Genomic DNA, 20,886 nt, shown 5'->3' with positions numbered 1-20,886 from the left:
GAAACTGCATACTGGCTCTTCTTGAAATCGTGTTGTGCTTCTGGGTTGTGGCATCTTAATTCTATTAGATCTGGGATCCAGGAATAACTGGCTCCAGCCTTTCACTAGTAATCCTTCTCTACATGATCCTGAAAAAACAATGCAAGGAGGAAATATACCATTCCAGTGAGCCTGATTGCATAAGCTGTGTTAGCCTGAGCAGTTTAGTACTAAAAGGGGTTAAATGCCTATTCTTATATTTACTCGATAGCAGGGATCTGAATCACATTCCTATTACTCCATAACTGCCAAGAAGAGGCTGAAGAGAACATGAGATACAGAAGAAACTAGAGAGCTTTTGTCTCAAAACCTAGTAGAGAGCTTGTATAGAATGCATTTCCATTACCAAGCCCCATGGAGAGGGAAGCCAGAGAACCTGGAGAGAGAAAGAGAGCAAGAGCCCACCAGAGAACGCATGCAGGGTGGCAGATGGATGGGCTATCTCAGGAAGGACAACCTCAATACCATACTTTACTTCTCTTGGGGATCAGAGGCAGAGAGGTAGGAGGGATATAAAACACAACTACACATGCCCTTTTTAACAATTTCAAAATTTCCAGCTAAGCAAGGCAGCCCATAAAACTGTATCTTCATAAACCATTCAGCACCATTCATAGGTAGAGACACTTAATCCTGAAGACAAAGGCATAAGGAAATGGTGTCTCCTAACCATGGACTTGCCTCTGGGCAGTGCCAGAGTGAAGGAGAAAAAGAAACAGAGCTTTGATACAGGGATTCTTTCCCTCAGGCTTTATTATCTGACAAGAATGACCTTGAACTAAAGCGTGTAGATGCATGTAGCATATCAGTTAATAATCTATTTTTATTTCTTGGTAGGAAGGTGTGTCACTTTAATGCTTAGACTTTAAAAAGGTTTTCGTAGGTTGTTGTTTATGCTGAATCCTTATAATTTTATTCTATATTTTTCAAGCATCTACAAGTATTTTTATTTTTTCTTAACAGCGGATGAGAAATGGTCTATTTTTTTACCTTACACATAGAGTGTGGCTGGGGACTGTGACTAAGTGTGAATGTCCTCTCCAGCTTCTAATTTAGGTCTCCAACCACTTTCCTTTTCAACAAGGATTCTTAACAACAAAAAGAAAACAAAATAATGTCCCAATGAATAGGTTATTTATTTATTTTTTTGCAGATAGCTCCTTCTTTCTTTCTTTCTTTCTTTCTTTCTTTCAAGATTTTATTCATTTATGAGAGACAGAGAAAAGCAGGCTCCATGGACGCGGGACTTGATCCCAGGTCTCTAGGATCACACCCTGGGCCGAAGGCGGCGCTAAACCACTGAGCCACCCAGGCTGCCCGCAGATAGCTGTTTCTTAATGGCAGGTACCTCTGTTTTTTCTTAATAATAGTAGCAAAATTTGATTTAGACATTCAGATATGAAATTGACAAAACTGATTCACAAGGTTGTGGTTATGTGACTTTATTTCTGAGGGTAAGAGAAGTAAGAATCTGTCTGCAGATTCAGGGTGCAATTACTAGAATAGTTAGAGAGGGACATGCAGATTACCCTGACGGATGGTCTTGAGAAGGTATAAGGATTGGGATCCTATAACGCCAGCAGGCAGTTCAGTCACAGGGAGGGTAGACTTACAAAGTAGCATTTTTAACATCTCAGGAGCTGTGGCCAACTCTTTCCCCTCTCTCTTTCCTTCCTTAGATTAGCACCTGATTCCTGGACATCCTTTGTGGACGGAGTACTCTTTCTTCTCTCTTTTGCCAAATAAAAATATTCCTCTATCCTTGTTAGCTCTAGTGACGTGGTGGAGGTTCAGTGTGCAGGCTTTGGAGTTAGACTTCATGAGTTCAGCTTCTGATACCACCATGCACATGACTTTGACAAGTCACTTAATTTTAGTAGGCCTCAGTTTTCTTATTTGGAAAGTGACAATAATTTTTTCACATTTCTTTGTGTAATGATTAAATGAGATAGTTATTGTAAAGTGCTTTATTTAACAAAGTGCTGGGAATATTGTAGGTGGTGAATAGTGGTATGTGCTCTCTCTATCTAAAATTACTCTTGGGGGTCAATTTTCTAAGGTGGCTTGATTTTTAAGCTTTGGACAAACTGGAGGATCATGTTTTGCTTTTGGTTAAGGAAATATATTTACAATACCTATTACTTCTAAGAGGAAGGCACCTGAAAACCACAATTTAAAAAGGAGTTTTGGGTCTCTGGGTGGCTCATTCAGGTAAGTGTCTGCCTTCAGCTCAGGTCTGATCCCGGGGTCTGGGATGGAGCTCTGCTCTGTGGACAGCCTGCTTCTCTCTCTCCCTGTGCCCCCTACTCATGCTTCTCTCTCTACTGCTCTCTCCGTCTCTCAAATAAATAGATAAAATCTTAAAAAAAGTAAAATGGAGCGTTATCTATGAGGGATGTCAGAGTAAGCTATTATTTGTCCTTTTGATCTTAAGCCCTTATACTGCAGCAATGTATTTGCATAAAAAAAGCAAGTTTAAAAAGCTGTCTTTGCAGTCTTTACATAATCCACGTGGTTGCTCAGGATCCTCTTTCTGGTATTCCCTTTCCTTATTCCTTTGTTCCCAGAATGTAGTTTGGGCTCCTTTTTATCTGGTCCTGGATTCTGGGATTCAACTCCACTTTGAAAGTTGCTTCTGGCTGCTTTGGATTTGATAACCTTCAGCTTTCCTGTCATTTTTGGCCTTAGTACCCTGCCCATCTCCCAGTTCTTCTCATCCTTCGCATATGGAGTCATGACTGATGGCAGTAGACCTAGGCAGTCCTGAGCCGGAGCTGCTGAGAGTCACTATACGGGGACACTGACTTTTCATTCCCAGTGTGCAGTAAACCAGTATTGTAGCAACCTTGGTGGGCAGGCAGATTCATAAGCAGAGTCTCTAGGACTTGGAGGTGGGCTTGGGGTGGATGGGGGTTGGTGGATATGACAAAGCTCCATGGCAATGACAAGAGGGAACTTTCAGAGGGACAAAACAGGATCTTAACCTGAGCAAATAAATACTCAGCTAAATCATCAACCTCGTGGATGCCTCTGTTACGCAGGGGCATATGTCCTTCACTTTGGTTGTGCCACTGTCTTTCCTGTCATGTGTAGCTGTTAGTATATAAAGTAAATTTTGCTGTACACCTACTTTTAAGGAACTTGTATCCTGTGTCTGTGTCTGTGTCTGTTTTCATCGGTCACAGTGCCATCACCCTAATGATCACTGTGCCCTATTCTAGCCCCTGGTCCACACCATTCCACCCATGCCTGGAAGAACCTTCAGGACAATGAGAGGGGAGCCAAGAATGTAGATATTTCTTGCAACCAGTCTACATCTTTCTCTCAATACAAAAACCAACCAAAACCCAAATGAACAGTGGTTTTGAGGACCTAGGGAATTTAGCTAGACAGCATTTTGAAGTCATACTTGTCTTCCCCCTGCCCCCAACTTCTCTCATACTTTCTGGTACATAGTAGTGTCGGAATTGCAGGAACTAAATAGGTGACACATTGCTTTCCTTTTGAAGCCGGGAATCAATTAAGAGATAGAGAACTCAGCTGAAAATCAACAGGTTGCTGATAGCTGCTGTCATTGTTCAAATTAGAAAAAGGCACCTTCTTCCTTTGGGCATAAGAATTAGCAGAAAATACCCACTTCTGGAAGATCTATTGTAAAGAGGGGACTGCCTCTGGGTGGAAAAGCTAGAAGAAATGTGCCAAGGAGCTGGCTTGGTATGCAAGAAGCTGGCCTAGTTTCTAGTCCCTGTTTGTCCCCAAAGCCAGTGCTTTTCTGCAGGTGATCTGGAGATCAAAGCAGGAAGATATTTGCGTGTGTGTGTGTGTGTGTGTGTGTGTGTGTGTTTAAATAATCTCTCATTAATTAAACTTAACCCTTCAAAATGGTAGGATTCTCTTTGTAGGGGTAGAAAACCTGGCCTACTATGCTTATCCCTCCCCCCTTATTAATACAGTATTTATTTGTCTTCCCTCTGTTAAACCCTGAGCCAACTACTTTCCTCAGGCTGCCTATGTAGGTATAGGAAAAGGAGCATACAGGCCGATGAGACATGGGAGAAACAGCTATGGGAGGTGGAGACGGCTCTTTCACGTGGCAAAAAGGATGAGAAAGGCCACCATCAGGCAAAAGAGCCCCACGGCTCTGTGAGGGCAAAGCCCAGAATGGCGTAGGAGAAGAAACCGTTGCTTCACAGAGGGGTTCCTGGCATAACCAACGATGAGGCTCCCAAACACAGTTCCAGCCCCAGAGCCAGCCACCCCTACAGTGGCAGCCCCAGCCCCTATGAACTTGGCTGCTGTGTCAATGTCCCTTGAAATGGCGCTGGCTCAGAAGCTGCAGCTAGAAATAAGTGAGGTCAGGGGACATGGGGCTGCCAAGCTGCTGAGGCTCTCCTCTGTCTTATTTTGAAATTATTTCAAACATACAAAAAGGTTGAAATAATAATAGAGGCCTCCCATATTTGCTTTATCCAGAGTTAACAATTTTGAACACTTTGCCATGTTTGCTTTATTATATTGTCTCTCATTCTTTCCATATATATGTCATTTTATTTTTATAAACCATTTGTGAGTAGGTTGCAATGTCATTTTCTTTGACTTCTTAGTATTTTATTGTGTATTTCCTAAGAAAATTATATTCTCTCACATTATCATAGTAGAGTTGTCAAATTCAGGAAATTTAACATTGAAACAATATTTTTATCCAGTCTATAGTCCATAATACAATTTGTCAATTGCCTTCATAATGTCTTTTATAGCATTTTTCCCCTTCTAATATGAGATTCAGTTCAGGATCACATATTGGAATTTGTTGCCTTATTTCTTTAGTATCCAAATATGAAAGATTCCCTCAGCTTTTCTTTATCTTTGATGATACTGACATTTTCAAAGAATACAAGACAGCTACTTTTTAGAATGTTCATTACTTTGGGTTTGTGTGGTGTTTCCTGATGATTCAGATTATATGACATCAGCAATATATCTTTCTTAGGGTACCACATACAATGTCTGCCTTCCCCTTACTGATGACGTTAATTTGATCACCTAATCAAAGTGTTTTCTGGTTTTCCCACTATATAGTTAATATTTCCCTCTTTCAACCACTAAGTAATCTGTGGGGAAATACTTTGGGGTTTGTGTACATATCCTGCTTCTTATCAAACTTTTCATCCTGGATTTTTGCAGCTCTACATAATTCTTGTCTGAATGAATCTTTATGATGATAATTGTAGGGTTTTCTTTGGTTACTTTATTCCATAATTTTATCTTTTTCTTTTCCATAGATGGAACCTGGCTCCCAGTGACACCATCACGTTATTCATCTTCTCAGTCTTGTAATACCCACAGAATAGATTCAAGATTGCTGCAGTAATATTACAATAAAAAACAAACCTATCAGAAAGAGTTCAAGATTTGTTTGCAATTCTTTTGTTCCCTACATTTTGGGTATAAAGTCAAAATGCTTGCTCAAAATTTCCTTGGATTGGTTCTTCACCCCCTGCCTGTGTGTGATATCCCCTCCACACTTGACATGGTTATTCATTTAAAATACAGGCGTGTTAATTTGTTTCTCTAACTATTAAGTTTCAGGTTTTTTCCCCACCTCTACACCATCTTCCTGAATCTAAAATCTATAGCCTACTCTATTAGTCTGCTGGGGCTGTCATAACAAAATACTATAGACTGACTAGCTTGAACAACAGAAATTTATTTTCTCACAGTTCTGGAGGCTGGAAGTCCAAGATCAAAGGGCGTATAGGATGGGTTTCTGGTGAGACCTATCTTCCTGGCTTGTAGATTGCCACCTACTTGTGTGTCCTCACATGGCCTTTCTTTCTTTTTTTTTTTTTTTTTTAAGATTTTATTTATTTATTCATGAGAAACACAGAGAGAGGTTGAGGCAGAGACACAGGAAGAAGGAGAAGCAGGTTCCATACAAGGAGCCCAATGTGGGACTCGATCTTGGGGCTCCAGGATCACACCTTGGGCAGAAGGCAGGCGCTAAACAGCTGAGCCACCCAGGGATCCCTTCACATGGCCTTTCCTCTTTGCTCATGTACCCCTGGTGTCTCTTCCTCTGCTTATAAGGATACAAGTCCTGGTGGATTAGAGCCTTGCCCTTTGACCTCATTTAAACTTAATTACTTCCATAAAGGCCCTTTCTGCAAGGGATATTGAGGGTTAGGGCTTCAACTATGAATTTGGGGTGGAGGAGGCAGGGACAAAATTTAGTTCATAACACCTACTATCCTTCAAATCTCCCATGAAGCTCTTGAAACTGCTTTTGAAACTCATTGAAGCTCCCTGACTCCTTTTGGTTCAGTTTCTTCCTTGTTTATTGGTTTATTTTCTTATTAATTTTTTCACATATCATTCTAATCATTCATCAATTTACTTATTCAAAAACTATATATTGAACACCTGCTAAGCCTAAGGCCCTTTGTTAGACATAGGAGATATAATGGTGAGAAGTAAAACAGAAAAAAGATATGTCCCACAAACTTATAGTCAATTGGGGGAGTCTGACATTGATGAAAGAATCATCCAAATAAAAATTATATTTTTAGTTTCTTAAACTTGTAAGATTAGAATGCAATTGTGCTCTAAAGGACATATATAAGAAAGTATAAGAGGAGAGGATTGGCCTATTTGGTGTGGTCAGGGAAGGCATCTCCAGTAAAATATTTATGCTAGAATCTAATAGAAGGCTAAGAGTTAACTGGAAGAAGAGGAATAACCGATGAGAAGGGGAGGGGATATAATAGGGGAGTGATGATTCCTGCAAGGAAACCAAACACTCTAAGGACTATTACTTTAATAATCTGCACCAATACCATCAAATACTTGGCCAACAGTCCTGTATTGTTCACTTTTCCCAACTGCAGCAGGATATTGGTTCACCACCTGTGGGGCAAAGTTGCTGTAAGTCACACTTGTATGTGGATTGTTCTACTGTAGACTCATCATCTCCAGTTGCATTAGCTCACTTACTGATGTTTCTGTGTTTCTGGGCAATTCTCTTTCTATTGCTGCTACTCAAAAGCTATTTCAGGTGTGGCCCATTTTTCTTGGGTAACTTGCTCTCTTATCTCCTCCTACGAATGAATTTTCCTAGAAGCTAGATACTAATCATCCCAAATGCTATTAAGTTTGATGCTGCCTATTCACCCCCCTCCCTCCCTTCCCCTTCAGGACCAAACATATCTATGTCTTCTCTCATTTCTATTTTCCCTATTACCTCTGTTGAGAAGCTGTCATTTTGTTTTGATTTTTGTTTTTTATATTCTGATGCAATCCTCTAGTGAAGAGTTTGGGTGGGGGCAGAGATAGAGGTCCAGATTGTAAATGCCTTTTTAATTCTAAGTTGAAAAAGGCAAGGGATTGCACATAGTCAAAGTCTGAAATAGAGGGAAGAAATGCTGGCTTGAGAAGCTAGAAAGCAGTCTATAATGGTTGTCAAATCTATGAGGAGGGACTGGTTTGGGAATTGTATTATAAATATAAGAAATTTAAAAGACTCAGAAATAAAAGAAAGATAATTGTGCTGGTTAAGTTTCTGAGATAAGATAATTACAAAAACTAATATAGCTTACTTTTTTGTACCTTATTCTATACTGGTTAACTGTAATTGTTGATAACCACCGCAAAATGTGGTAGCTTGAGGTGGCAAGCATTTATTATTACTCATGAGGCTGTGGGCAGTTGGACTTGGCTGATCTTGACTGAGCTTGCTCAGGTGTTGGTGGTCAGCTTTTGGTCTGACCTGAGGGCTAGTTGGTCTAGGATGGCCTTGGGTGGAACAACTCAACTTGACTACATGAGTGTTTCACATCTTTCTAGACAGCTAACCTGGAAATGTTCCTGTAGTGGTGGGAAGGGTTCAAGAGGGAAAGATGAAACATGAAAGCATTTTTTAAAGCCTCTACTTAATTCATATTTCCTAATGTGGCAATGGGCAAAGCAAGTCACATGGCCAGGCCAACTATCATTTTGGGTAGGGTGCTGACCAGAGGGCAGGAGTACAAGGATGCATAAAAAATTGGGACCATCAGTGTAACCTATCTACTATATTCACTATATTATGATATTTCTGTTTCTGTCATTCCCTTGAACCTTTTCTCAACTACCAAGTTGAGTAGACTAGTTTTGGATCTTATACTCCCTGACCTCTTCATAGCACTTGACACTACTGGTCATTCCACTTTTTTGTTTAAGAGTCTTCCTCCTTTGATTCTGATAACAGTATTCTCTCCTGGTTTTCTTCCTATGTTTCTTACTGTACATTCTTCTCCTTCCTCATGTGTTCTTTTCTTTTTCTGGCTGCTTTAGTTTTGGGTTTCCCAGCTATGTGGGTTTTAGAGAGTCCACAAACAGCACTTCTTTCTTCATTTCCAAAGTTTAAAATCAAAACACATATAGATAAAGACCCACCTTTATCACTGATAAAACTAATCATAAAATGTGGCTTTGAATGGAAATTTATAATGGGCCACCAAATGCTTAGACATAGAATTAAACGCCCCCTCTTAGTCACAGTTTGAGACTTTGGGAAGTAGGGACAATGAATGCCTTGAAGAAAGGCTGATAGTCAAAGAGAGAGAGAAGAGGAGGTTACATCCTCACTTCATTCCCTATAGCTCACCCTGTGGGGTATAATAAGTGGAGAAATAGGCCAAGAACACTATTCTAGTGGAATCCCTCCACATTTTAACTTGAGTCCAGTGGAAAAAAGGTTCTTCCCTAATTCCAAAGTTCTATCATTGATCCTCTTCTATTTTTATTTTAGTCTCTCTAGAAATGCCATTTACACATGCAATTATTTAGACTACCTATTTATATTTCCTTTCTCTTTAGCACAGAATTCTGTCCAATATTTCCTAGACTACTACTTATATTTTTTAGACGTTGAACATAAGTGAACTTAATACATTCCAAATTGAAATTATTTATTTGTTCATTCATTCAATAAAAATTATCCAAGACATTTCCAATTCCAGTTTTCCCATTCTTATCTCAGGGCTATCATCTACCCAGTGACCTAATCCAAAAATTAGAAAATCTTCTTGAGCTCTCTCCTTTACTTCTCAACATTCAATCTGTCACCCTAGTGACAATATCTCTTAACTGACTTATTTTACTCCACATAACCACTTCCTTAATTTAGACTCTTGACATATTTCTCTTAGATTTATGCAAAACCTCTAAAATATTTTACCCCCTGCCTCCTATCTTATCTCTTTAATTTATCCTGTACAATGCACAAGAGACCTTTTAATGGTACATTATACTCTGCAGTACAAAAAAGAGTATAGGCTTTGGAGCAGAACCAGCTCTGGCATTTAGTTATATGTCTTTTTTGCAAGTGACTGAATTTCTCTAAGTTTTAGATTTCTTTTTTTTTTTAATTATAAAATGATTATGCTCACCTTCTCTGGTTCTTGTAATGATTTAAATGGAAGTATAAAATATGCTCAAGCACAACAACTAGTCTAGTACCATCTCTACTGATGGTTAGCATTACTTTATGGGCTAGGCTTTGTGCTAATTGCTTTATGTACCATCTTATTTATCTTAATTTAACTTTGGGTGAATTTTATTATCCCCATTTTATGAATGATGAAATGAGGCACAAGCTGTACAGTCACACAGAAAGTAAAGTTGCAGGGATTTCAAGCCCAGTCAGTTGGTCTCCAAAACACCTGTTCCTAACTACATGACAGTAGTTATTTTGACAGCTAGGGTAGGAAAGTGAGAACATTATAAAATTTAGCCTTGGTCCTTAGCTGCCAGATAAACTTGGGCAAGTTTCTTAGTTTCTGAGCATTACTTATCTATAAAATGAGGATATAATGCCTACTTACAACATGGTAAAGGGAGTTAAATAAGAATCAATAATATAGGGGCACTTGGCTGGCTCAGTTTATAGAGCATGTGACTCTTGATCTCAGGGTCATGATTTCAAGCTATACATCGGATGTGGAGCTGTCTTTAAAAAAAAAAAAAGAATGAATAATTTAAAGTGAATGGCACACAAGAGCACTCAATAAAGGATATCTATGATTATCATCATTTCTAGGTTAAAAATACAGTTACTTAGCTACTCTGCTTAAAAATTCCGTTGTCCTCCCTCTGCCTCTGGGGAAAAGCCCACACTCTTTAGTGTGGCACTCCAAACCTTGCACTAATGCCTCCTCCCTCATCTTCGAGCCTGTGCTTTAATAATAATCATTTTCAGTTCCCCCAAATGTGCATTGCTCTCTCATAATTCTCTGCCTTTGTACACCTGCTTCCTTGGCCTGAAAAATCTTCCCTCTTTCTTTTGTTCCTATCCAAGCATTTTATCTTCTGGCTAATTCTTTATCTATCTTCTTTCTTTCTTTCTTTCTTTCTTTCTTTCTTTCTTTCTTTCTTCTTTCTTCTTTCCTTTTTTTTCATTTTAAAATTTAAATTCAATTTGCCAACATATAGTATAACATCCAATGCTCATCCCATCAATTGCCCTCCTCATTGCCTGTCACCCAGTTACCCCATCCCCCCATCAACCGCCCCTTCCACAACCCTTTGTTTCCCAGAGTTAGGAATCTCTCATGGTTTGTCTCCCTTTCTAATTTTTCCCACTCAGTACTCCTCCTTTCCCTTATAATCCCTTTCACTATCTCTTATATTCCATGTATCAGTGAAACCATATGATGATTGTCCTCTGATTGACTTATTTCACTCAGCATAATACCCTCCAGTTCCATCCAGTTTTAAGCAAACGGTGGGTATTTGTTTATTCTGATGGCTGAGTAATATTCCATTGTATATATAGAACATATCTTCTTTATCCATTCATCTGCCAATGGATGAGGTTTTTTCCACAGTTTGGCTATTGTGGACATTGCTGCTATGAACATTGAGGTGCAGGTGTCCTGATGTTTCACTACATCAGTATCTTTTTTTTTTTAAGATTTTATTTATTTATTCATGAAAGACACAGAGAGACAGAGACAGAGACACAGGCAGAGGGAGAAGCAGGCTCCATGCAGAGAGCCTGACGTGGGACTCGATCCCAGGTCTCCAGAATCAGGCCCTGGGCTGAAGGTGGCGCTAAAGCACTGAGCCACCCAGGCTGCCCCTACATCAGTAGTGCAATTACTGGGTCGTAGGGCAGGTCTATTTTTAACTCTTTGAGGAATCTCCACACAGTTTTCCAGAGTGGCTGCACCAGTTCACATTCCCACCAACAGTGCAAGAGGGTTCCCCTTTCTCCACATCCTCTCCAACATTTGTTGTTTCCTGTCTTGTTAATTTTCACCAAATTGATGTGTGTGGTGGGATCTCATTGTGGTTTTGATTTGTATTTTCCTGATGGCAAGTGATACAGAGCATTTTCTCATATGCTTGTTGGCCATGTATATGTCTTCTTTGGAGAAATTTCTGTTCATGTCTTTTGCCCATTTCATGATTGGATTGTTTGTTTCTTGGGTGTTGAGTTTGATAAGTTCTTTATAGATCTTGGATACTTGCCCTTTAGCTGATATGTCATTTGCAAATATCTTCTCCCATTCTGTAGGTTGTCTTTTAGTTTTGCTGACTGTTTCTTTTGCTGTGCAGAAGATTTTTATCTTAAGTCCCAATAGTTCATTTTTGCTTTTGTTTCCCTTGCCTTCATAGATGTATCTTGCAAGAAGTTGCTGTGGCCAAGTTCAAAAAAGGTGTTGCCTGTGTTCTCCTCTAGGATTTCGATGGATTCTTGTCTCACATTTAGATCTTTCAACCATTTAGAGTTTATCTTTGTGTATGGTGTAAGAGAGTGGTCTAGTTTCAGTCTTCTGCATGTGGATGTCCAATTTCCCCAGCACCAGTTATTGAAGAGTCTGTCCTTTTTCCAGTGGATAGTCTTTCCTGCTTTGTCAAATATTAGTTGACCATAGAGTTGAGGGCCCACTTCTGGGTTCTCTATTCTGTTCCATTGATCTATGTGTCCATTTTTGTGCCAGTACCATGCTGTCTTGATGATCACAGCTTTGTAATACAGCTTGAAATCTGGCATTGTGATGCCCCCAGCATTCCTCTGGCTATTTGGAGTCTTTTCTTATTCCATACAAATTGTAAGATTATTTGTTCCAACTCTGTGAAGAAAGTTCATGGTATTTTGATAGGGATCGCATTGAACGTGTAGATTGCCCTGGGTAGCATAGACATTTTCATAATACTTGTTCTTCTGATCTATGAGTATGGAATGTTTTTCCATCTCTTTATGTCTTCCTCAATTTCTTTCATTAGTGTTCTGTGGTTTTTAGGGTATAGATCCTTTACCTCTTTGGTTAGGTTATTCCTAGGTATCTTATGCTTTTAGGTGCAATTGTAAATGGAATTGACTCCTTAATTTCTCTTTCTTTTCTTTTTTTAAAGATTTTTATTAATTTATTCATGAGAGACACACACACACAAAGAGAGAGAGAGAGAGGCAGAGACACAGGCAGAAGGAGAAGCAGGCTCCACTCAGGAAACCTGATGTGGGACTCAATCCCGGGACTCCAGGATCCACCCTGCGCCGAAGGCAGGTGCCCAAACCGCTGAGCCACCCAGGGACCCTTAATTTCTCTTTCTTCAATTTCATTGTTAGTGTATAGAAATGCCACTGATTTCTGGGCATTGATTTTGTATCCTGCCACATTACTGAATTGCTGTATGAGTTCTAGCCATCTTAGGGTGGAGTCTTTGGGTTTTCGATATATAGTATCATGTCATCTGCAAAGAGGGAGAGTTTGACTTCTGCTTTATCGATTTGGATGCCTTTTGTTGTCTGACTGCTGAGGCTATCAGCAATATTTTTGTTGTCTGATTGATGAGGCTAGGATAATTCTTGTTCTTTAATGCTAGGGTTCCCCATACCTTAAAAAAAAATTTTTTAACAAAGTGATATTTGGTGAATATCTCCAATTCTTCCAATCATGGGTGTACATCCTTTCTCGGATTCCTTTCTAAGTGTGCATAGGTCCAAGGAACCTCATTTGACAACTGTGTTTAGTCATTTTCCCCTCTCTAGACTGAACCATCAGAAGGACAAAGATTGTGTCTTTCATTTTGGTATACCAAGACTTAGCACAGTGTAAGCATTGAGTGAGTGCCAGATGTGAAGAGATTAAATACAATAATCAGAGGTATAGAGCCTGGTTCTTGGCAGGTGCTTAATAATAAATATTTTCTAACATTTTAATAATTTTTGCATGATTTGTTTATTATATAATATATTCTATTTTAATAATATTTATTAACTATTTATGATTTTAAGGTGATGTTTTGTGGCCCAGCATTCCTTGTGTTACCCTTTGTTGCCTTGTACACATTTCATTATTTCAGCAACATGTTTAGTGAAGTCTCTCTGCTATAGTTTATTCTACATTCATACTTACCAGTTGAAGTACTTATATATTCTGCAAAGTGCTTATTTTCCTCCTGGTTTAGAGACAGTGACAGTCTGTAGTTATTTGGATTTTTTTTAAAAGCACAATCACTAACCAAACGTGATGTCTTTTGTTAAGTTGTTAATGAACCTAAAATATGAACATTTCCATCAAATCAAACTGAAAAGAATCAGGAAGGATTAGACAAGAATGACATAAAGAAATAAACATGACAGACAACACAAAAAAGGTGGCAATCTTTTGGAAAGGTATAGTTTGCTAATCTGACTGCATCTTCTCTTTTGACAAAGATTCAGTGCTGGGAGCCTCTGTAGGGAGAGGATGGGGGAGGAAGGGAAGATCAAAGGGAAGGGACACAATTTAAAAGTTTGACAATTTAGTCAGAGAGTGAATTGCTGCAGGCATTTGCACCTTTTAGCCCCTGCTGTAACAGCTAACAGAATTCTTTCTTGGGATATCCAAATCCAAGAATTAGCACTTTGGAAAACTGAATGTCTTTTGCGCACCACAAAAGTGTGAAAAAGTATCAGGTGAACGAGAAATTGAATAAACTCAAATCTCAGGTGACAGGAATTTATTTTATTTTAATTTTCTTACCTCCGTCTTTCATTAGGCTGTTATCCCAGACATAGCCAAGAGTGCCTTATTCTCTTGAGCCCCAACAACACATACTTTTTTTAAAAAAGATTTTTAAATTTATTTCTGAGAGAGAGAGAGAGAGAGAGCACAAGTAAGGGGAGCCGCAGAGAAGGAGAAGCAGGTTCTCCACGGAGCAGGGAGCCTGATGTGGGGCTGAATCCGAGGATCCTGGGATCTTGACCTGAGCCAAAGGCAGATGCTTAACTGACTGAGCCACCCAGGTGCCTCAACAACACATTCTGGGAGAATGAGCAGTTTTAATGGTGAGGAGTTAAAAAGTCTGCTATGATTTAGTCCCAGAGTTGACTGACTTAATGCTTTGTAATTTGTAGATCCCTCAGATCAATTCTTTTGTCAAAACAGTGCTTATTGGAAGAGGCAAGTCAATAGGCAATAGTTTCTTATTGTTAGAATAAAGCATGGTCTTTAAGGATGGCAGGAGCTTCCTCTCTGTCTTTCTTCCCTGTCACCCTCTCTTTCTCTTAATAACTAGAAAGAAGGGTGAAAAGAGTAAAGGAAAGGAGGAGGGTAGTATTTAGGACATTGACTTAATACAGCGTTGTATTCTGCAAGTAGGATTTATTTTCTTTGTCTGACTGTTGTTTGAAATGAAATCTAGTAGCACTAAGCTTTGGGTATCATTATAGAATTTCAAGTTAACAGTTCACAATCACCTAACACTGTGTTAAGCACAGCAGAGAATTTAAGAGTTATAAAACAATCTCCATCTGTCCTATCACTCTATAAATGAATTAGGCAGGAGTGTACAGTTCAGCAAAAATAATGTATACTTTATAATTTACTTTTTTTTAAAAGATTTTATTCATTTATTCATGAGAGACACACAGAGAGAGAAAGAGAGGCAGAGACACAGGCAGAGGGAGAAGCAGACCTCCAGGCAAAGGAGCCCGACATGGGACTCGATCCCAGGACTCGATTCCAGGACTCCAGGATCACGCCCTGGGCCGAAGGCAGGTGCCAAACTGCTGAGCCACCCAGGGATCCCCCTACTTTTTAAACTTTTTCCTTTTTTTCTTCTTTCCATGTTTTGTGTGTGTGTGTGTGTGTGTGTACAAATGTTCATAGAAGTTTTAATTGTAATAGCCAAAAACTGGGGAGAAACATGTTCTTCAACAGGTGAATGAATGGTTCAGTTGTGGTACATTCATATCAAGGAATACTACTCAGCAGTAAAATTCAACAAACTATTGAAACATAAAACAAATTGAACTGATCTCGAAGGAATTGTGCTGAATTTCTTTTTTTTGGTAAATATTTTTTATTCAAATTCAATTTATCAATAAATAGTGTATTATTAGTTTCTGAGGTAGAGGTGAATGATTCATCAGTCTTATTTAACACCCAGTGCTCATTACGTTGTGTGCCTTCCTTAATGCTCATCACCCAGTTACCCCATCCTCCACCCCGCTCCCTTCTTGCAACCCTCAGTTTGTTTCCTATGATTAAGAGTCTCTTATGGTTTGTCTCCCTCTGGTTTCGTCTTGTTTTATTTTTCCCTCCCTTCCCCTATGATCCTCTGTTTTGTTTCTTAAATTTCACATATGAGTGAAATCATATAATTGTCTTTCTCTGATGGACTTGTTTTGCTTAGCATGATAATCTCTAGTTCCTTTCACATCATTGCAAATGGCAAGATTTCATTTTTTTGATGGCTAATATTCCACTATATATACATATATATACATATATATAGCGCTATGGAATGGAAGAAAATATTTAGCACCGCCATAGATAGGCTTTTGCTTCTGTTGATTACTTCCTTCTCTATGTGGAAACTATTTATTTTGATGTAGTCCCAATAGTTTATTTTTGCTTTTGTTTCCCTTGCCTCAAGAGATATGTAGAGTGGCATCCGGGTGGAGCAGTCAGTTAAGCATCTGACTCTTGGTTTTGGCTCAGGTCATGATCTTGGGGTCATGAGACCAAGCCCCATGTCAGGCTCCATGCCATTATAGAGTCTGCTTGAAATTCTCTCTCCCTCTGCTCTGCCCCTCCTTTTCATGTTCTTTCTCTTTTCTCTTACTCTCTCTCTCTCTCTCTCAAATAAATAAATAAATCTTAAAAAAAAAAAAAGGATTTGTTAAAATGTCTGAGATACATATGTACAAAAATGTTGCTAGGGCCAATGTCAAAGAGGTTATTGCCTGTGTTCCCCTCTAGGATTTTTATGGTTTCAGGTCTCACATTTAGGTCTTTAACACATTTTGAGTTTATTTTTGTGTATGGTGTAAGAAAGCGGTCCAGCTTCATTCTTTTGCATGTTGCTGTCCAGTTTTCCCAGCACCATTTGTTGAAGAGACTGTCTTTTTCCCTTTGGATATTCTTTCCTGCTTTGTAAAAGATTAATTGGCCATATAATGGTGGGTTTATTTCTGGGTTTTCTATTCTGTTCTATTGACCTATGTGTCTATTTTTTGTGCCAGTACCATACTGTTCTGATCACTATAGTTTTGTAATAAAGTCTGAATCATGGCACTTAGCTTTGATTTTCTTTTTCAGGATTGCTTTGGCTATTCAGGATCTTTTGTGGTTTGATACAAATTTTAGGATTGTTCTAGTTATGTGAAAAATGCTATTGGTATTTTGAGAAGGATTGCATTAAAAGTATAGATTGCCTTTGGGAAGTATAGACATTTTAACAATATTTTTCTTCCAATCTGTAAGCATGGAATCTCTATTTCTTTGCGTCATCCTTAATTTGTTTCATCAATGCTTTATAGTTTTCAGAGTATAGGACTTTCACCTCTTTGGTTAGGTTTTTTTCTAGGTATCTTATTATTTTTAATGCAGTTGTAAATAGGTTTGTTTTCTTAATTTCTCTTTCTGTTAATTATTGGCATATAGAAATGGCAAAGGGGGGAGAGAGAGCATCTTAAGCAGACTCTCTACCCAGCAAGGAGCCCAACTTGGTGCTCAATCTCACAACCCTGAGATCATAACCTGAGACAAAATCAGGAGTCAGATGTTTAATCTACTGAGCCACAGAGGTGCCCCGGAGTTTTTTGATTACTGACATAATTGTACTGGTTATTGGTCTGTTCAAATTTTTTAATTTCCTCCTGTTTCAGTTTTAGGAGTTTCTAGGAATTTATCCATTTCTTGCAGGTTGTCCAATTTGTTGGCATTTAGTTTTTCATAATATTCTAATTGTACTTCTGTGCTGTTAATTGTTATTTCTCCTCTCTCATTTGTGATTTTATTTGAGTCCTTTCTCTTTTCTTCTTGCTAAATCTGGCTAGAAGTTTATCAGTTTTATTAATTTTTTCAAAGAATAAGTTCCTGGTTTCATTGATCTGTTCTATTGTTTTGTTTTGTTTTGTTTTTAGTTTCTGTGTCATTTATTTATATTCTAATTTTTATTCTTTCCTTCCTACTGTTGGTTTTGGGTTTTGTTTGTTGTTCTTTTTCTAGCTCCTTTATGTGCAAAGTTGGGTTGTTCGTTTGAGATTTCTTTTTGCTTCTTGAGGTAGGCTTGTATTGCTATAAACTTCTTCATAGACCCACCTGCTTTTGCTGCATCCCAAGGTGTTAGGCCATTGTGTTTTCATTTTCATTGGTTTCCATGTGCTTTTTTATTTCTTCTTTTATTTCCTAGCTGACTCATTCATTATTTAGTAGCATGCTTTTTAGCCTCCCAGTATTTGTGCTCTTCACAGATTTTTTGTTGTGGTTGACTTCTAGTTTCACAGTATTATGGTCAGAAAATATGCATGGTATGATCCTCTTGAATTTGTTGCAGCTTGTTTTGTGAGCTAACCAACACATAATCTATTCTAAAGACTGTACCATGTGTACTTGAAAAAAAACATGTATTCTGCTGTTTTAGGTTGGAATATTCTGAATATATCTGTTAAATCCATCTGATTCAGTGTGTCATTCAAAGCCATTGTTTCCTTGTTGGAGTTCTGTTTAGATGATTTGTCCACTAACATAAGTGGGGTGTTAAAGTCCCTACTATTATTGTGTTATCAATTATTTCCTTTATGTGTTATTAACTGTTTTATGTATTTAGATGCTCCCATATTGGGTGCATTAATATTTAAAATTGTTATATCGTCTTTTTGGATTGTCCCCTTTATGATTACATAATGTCCTTCTTTGACTCTTGCTACAGTCTTTGTTTCAAAGTGTACTTTGTTCAATGTAAGTATTGCAACTCCAGCTTTCTTTTGACATCTATTCTCATGATAAATGTTTCTTCATCCTCTTTCCATCTGCAAGTGTCTTTACCTCTAAAATGGGTCTCTTGAAGGCAGCATATAAATGGGACTTACTTTTTTTATCTATTCTGCCACCCTATGTCTTTTGATTGGGCTATTTAGTCCATTTAAATGAAAAGTAATTATTGATAGATATGTATTATTGCCATTTTATTACTGGTTTGTGATTGTTTCTGAAGATTTTTCTGATCTTTTCCTGTCTTTCATGTTTTTTTTTTTTAATTTTCTCTAGTGATATATTTGGATTTCTTTCTCTTTATTCTTTGCATATTTATTGGTAGGTTTTGATATGTGGTTATCATTAGATTTGTATATAAACTCTTTGCATATAGCAGTCTATATTAAGTTGATGGTCCTTCAAGTATGAACCCATTCTTTTCTCATCTCCTTCCAACATTTTAAGTATTTTATTATATTTTACATCCTTTTATTTTATAAGCTTTGACTGATTTTTTTATATGAATATTCATTTTTACTGCTTGTGTCTTTCCTGCTTTAAGCAGTCACTTTTGGTCTCTCCTTTGCATTCAGAGTCCCCTTTAATATCTTGGGGTTGGTTTTCTAGTCACAAGCTCATTTAGTTTGTCTTGAAAACTCTTTATCTCTCCTTCTATTATGAATGATAGCCTTTCTGAGTAGAGTATTCTTGGCTGCAGAATTTTCCTATTCAGCACTTTAAATATATCAGGCCACTCTCTTCTGGCTTGGAAAGTTTCTGCTGACAAATCTGCTAGGCTTATGGGTTTTCCCTTGTGCATTAATGATTTCTTTTGTCTTGCTGCTTTTAAATTTTGTTCTTTACCACTATATTTTGCCAGTTTAATATGTTCTGGTGCCAATCTGCTTGTTGATTCTGTTGGGGGTTCTCTGTGCCTCTTGAATATGGGTATGTGTTTCCTTCCACAGATTAGGGAAGTTCCGGTTATTATTTCTTCAAATAAGTTTTCTGCCCCCTTTTCTGTCTTCTTCTGAGATTCCTATAACACAAATGTTATTACATTTTATGGAGTCACTAAATTTCCTAAGTATATTCTCTTTTTGCATCATTCTTTTCTCTCTCTTTTGTTCAGCTTGATTATTTTTCATTACTCGCTCTTCTAGGTCACTAATTCCTCTGCTTCTTCCACCCTGCTATTTATTCCATCAAGTATGTTTCCATTTTCATTTATTGTACCCTTTATCTCTACTATGTTATTCCTTATCTCTGTGTTAAGGGTCTCATTCATGTCTTCCACTTCTTGAGTCCAGTGAGTATCATTATGATCATTGCTTTAAACTCATGTGACTTATATCTATTTCATATAGACCTTTGGCTGTGGACTTGTCATGTTCTTTCATTTGGGATAAATTTCTCTGTTTCTTTATTCTGTCTGCCTCTCTTCTATTTCTGTGTGTTAAGAAAGTCAGCTGTGTCTTCTGCTCTTGAAAGTAATGACTTTATAAAGAGGAAGTGCAGTGTCCCCTGTTCACCAGAACCCAGCACTTCAGGAGAATATCTTATATGTGTTGTTTATGCCCTGCTGTTATGTCTGAGTCACTTTTCCTTCACATACAGTCATCTGCACTGACTCTTTGCCTGTTGTGGGCTGTGCTTGTTCTCTGTGGTGCTAGTGGGACCCAGGCAGCACAGTTCTGTGAGAGGTGTGCTTGCTGGGGAACTTGAGAGCATGGTAGTGTTGTTAGCAAAATGTGTGCTTGGCCAATAGTTCTATGCTGGATCTCCTGAAGTGCTGGGGTTACTAGAGTCTGCACATTGGCAGCTAGTAGGCATAAGGCTGGTCACAGCACCTAATGGTGGCTGAGGGCATGTTCCTGGGCATGTATGGTGGTTTGGTCTGGTTCTGGGGCAAGGCATGACATGGCCATAGCTATGCACCTGGTAGCCCCACACCAGGAGAGCAAGACACACAGGGTGACTGGGGAAACACAGCTAAGTGTGGCAGGGCAAATGAGCACAGCACTTGATGGCAGCTATATACTTGGTGGCTGGGCAGGGCACCCACTCAGCCTTAACAAAATTTGCCCTGAGTCCAGGGCTGAGACTAGCAGGTTTGCAGTGTGTGAGTCCTCAGGAGAACTCATGGGTGTGGTGCACCACTAGCAGATTAGGTAGTAAGTATCTGTGTGGCCCCACCTCCAGCAGATGTCTATGCTTATGGGGAGGGACAGAGGAAAATAGTACCTGCCAGTTCTGTCATTTTTGGAGAAGGTCCACCAACAAGCTCAGAAATCAATATAAACATCTGTCTCCCATTTGCCCCCAGCATTGTGTAAACTGCCATTTTTATGTTGCCTCTCCACGTAGGCTGCTGTCTCTTTAAGGGTGGCACCCAGCTATCACTCTCCGTCTAGGCTTGCCCAGTGCTGAGTCAGCTGACCGCCAAAGCTTCAGGTTTCAAGCCCCACTGGTTTTACAAATTCACAGAATTCAGCTCCTCTGGTTTTTAAAGCCAAATGCTATGGGTATTAGTCTTCCCATGTGAGCTCCCTGGTGTGAAGGCCTGTTTCTCTACCTTCTTCCCATGTGCAGCCCCCTTCCTCCTGTGGGCACCCTC

General features: G+C 38.8%; 1 pseudogene; it reads right to left on the bottom strand.

Annotated features, from left to right (window-relative positions):
* Window positions 1-4,125: 4,125 nt before the first annotated feature.
* Window positions 4,126-20,613, bottom strand: LOC140598745 (ATP synthase F(0) complex subunit C2, mitochondrial-like; annotated as a pseudogene).
* Between the last annotated feature and the right edge of the window lie 273 nt (window positions 20,614-20,886).

Source organism: Vulpes vulpes, chromosome 4 (genome assembly GCF_048418805.1).
Source record: "Vulpes vulpes isolate BD-2025 chromosome 4, VulVul3, whole genome shotgun sequence".
Taxonomy (NCBI): Eukaryota; Metazoa; Chordata; class Mammalia; order Carnivora; family Canidae; genus Vulpes; species Vulpes vulpes.
This window is presented reverse-complemented; position numbering and strand designations above follow the sequence as displayed.